The sequence below is a fragment of the Egretta garzetta genome, unplaced genomic scaffold (assembly GCF_000687185.1).
Source record: "Egretta garzetta isolate BGI_Z169 unplaced genomic scaffold, ASM68718v1 scaffold1145, whole genome shotgun sequence".
In the NCBI taxonomy this organism is placed as follows: domain Eukaryota; kingdom Metazoa; phylum Chordata; class Aves; order Pelecaniformes; family Ardeidae; genus Egretta; species Egretta garzetta.
In genome coordinates this window covers 452,623-455,158 of record NW_009259712.1, presented here as the reverse complement: position 1 = coordinate 455,158, position 2,536 = coordinate 452,623, and positions in this window count along the sequence as shown.

Sequence of the window (2,536 nt, the reverse complement as noted above, 5' to 3'; positions counted from 1 at the left end):
TGGTGAATGAATGAGTAACTGAGACACGATACGATTGTAAAGTGAGTGTGGGAAATCTGGAGAATTGTGCATTTCATCGTGAAAATGAATGTGAAACCGCCTTAACTAAGATTTGCCTTGTTTATGTGAAACCTCTTTGTCTAGAATTTGCCTTGTCTAACGAATAGGGTGTAGTATAGTCAAGATATTTTGTGCTGTTTTCCTGGGAAGACTGCCCCGTCCTTTTCTGAGTGATAAAATGAGTGCCCCTGGAGGCAGCGGAGTTTTGTTTGATTTCTTGGAGAAACATAGTGCCCAGCCTTCTGTACCAGGTGTGGATTTGGCGCAGAACAATTGGCACAATTTGCAGAGCGTTGTAGACTGAATGGTTGCTCTGAAAAAGGACATCAGGGCTAAACATGGCAAAGGGAAAGCCATTGCCTGTGACAAGTCGAGGTTATTGAGATGGTCTGTGGGAAAATGGCGGAGATGCGGAATCACTGAGGAGGACGGCAAATACCTACTTTACAATCTTACAGATTGTGGAGTCTGTTTTCTGCACGTCATTCTTTTTCATGTGCATATAATGTGATGTATTGAAGTCCACATTATTGTTAATTTGCATCGACCTTGTTTTTGGAATAGTTTGGATTTTCTGATTGTGTAACTTACAAATCAGTTGTCTGATTTTTTTTTTTTTTTTTTTTTTTCCTCCTACTCATTTATCAGAATTTTTACTACAGAACCAGGTAACTTTATCAAGGTGCGCTTTCCCAGAATCTTGAGATTGCTCTGAGAATACCTGGACACATTTTTCATGTGTTCTGCACAACATATGAAAATGTGAAGAAGAAACTAATTCAAATCATAATGGAATAAATGATTGTACTCCAGTATTTACCATAATAATTCCACCAGATGTGGGAAAGGGGGCTTTTTTTTTTGTCTCTAAGTTTTTCTCTAAGTTGCAAAAGAAGGAAGAAGTTTAGGCTGATGTTCATGTGAATGGAAGATACCTATTAACCTTGCCAACTGCAAGCTCCTGAACTTATGTGCTGCTAGAAAATACATATTAATGTAATAGCTGAAGACATTCCTATTTTTTCCATAGGGTGTTTGCTTTAATGGAAAACTCTGAATAATTCTTTTTGACCATAGGTGAAGTCCTAGTCCTTTCCTCAGCAATACCTTTCCTCATTCATTTTTTGTAGTATGTAGCAGCTCTTCTACGCCTCTGAAGGCTAAGGTTCACTCCTCCTTTAGGGGATACAAAGCATGTTTTTACCTCAGATTATTTAGAGGCAAGGAATTCTAACAGGAGGAGATGGGATTCCTGTCTCCATGTTTATTTCCCTTAAAAATTAAGTCAGTTCTTGCCTCTTTCTACCTGTTAATGACATTCTTAGCAGCAGGTGTATGCTAGTTAAAACCTGTGTAGTGATAGGAACCAGGAGAGAATGCAATTCCTACATCGCTATCGGTTCTTACGTAAACCTTGAAAGTCTTGAGATTTCTCTAGGAGAAAATTATCATTGTTTCTCTGATTTATAGCATAATATTTGTAATGTTTTATGATAAGACCAGGAAAAATAGGATTTAGCTGTAGTTGAATTCTGGAATACCTGTTTCAGTGAAACAAAGTGTGGATACTTTTATTCCCAACTAAAAGTATCATGTTTGGAGTAATTTTAAAGTTGTTTTTAGTCACAGAATCATAGAATACTTGGTGTTGGAAAGAACATCTGGAGATCATCTAGTTCAGCCTCCCTACAGGCAGCAGGGTCAGCTAGGGTGGATTTATCAGCACTGTGTCCAGTCAGGTTTTAAGCATCCCCAAAGGATGGAGACTCCACAACCAGCATGGGCAGTGCCTGTTCAAGTATTTGATGATCCCTACAGCATCAAAGCTTTTTCTTATGTTTAAGTGAATTTTGCTGTATTTCAGTTTGTTGATCTGTGACTGGGCACCACTGTCTGGCTTTGTCTTCTTTAGTTTCCAGCATCAGGTTTTTAGACAGATAGGTTAAATCCTTTGAGCCTTCTCTTCACCAGGCTGAACAATGCCGCCTCTCTCAGCTTCTTCCCAAATGTGTATACTTTAAGTCAGTCCTGGCAGATTTTAAGATAATTTTAAACTAATACAACAGTAGTTTCTCATAGAGTTGTGCAGGGATGACAATCTGGGTGATGGGAGGATATGAAGGTTTAACTTGCAATCATAGGTAAGACTTTGGAGGAGATGCTTTGCTACTGTATGTATTGACCTTTAGACAGGTCAGCTTAGTACGTTCTTGAGATATTCACTACATGCACTTGAATTTGAACAAAAGGATTATGCTTTTTGATAAGTTACAGTTGAAGATGTGTGAAATGGAAAATTTATGATCTGGTATTTGTGGAACTAGTTGATTTACTACAGGGGACAAAAAAGAAAGAATGAAAATTGACACATGAAGCTAATTTTTTTCACTGTGTCTATGGCTTTATTTGGTTCATGCATTTAATTTTTCAACTGTGTCTTTATTTTTATTTGATTCTGTGAGTGAGTTGTATTTTT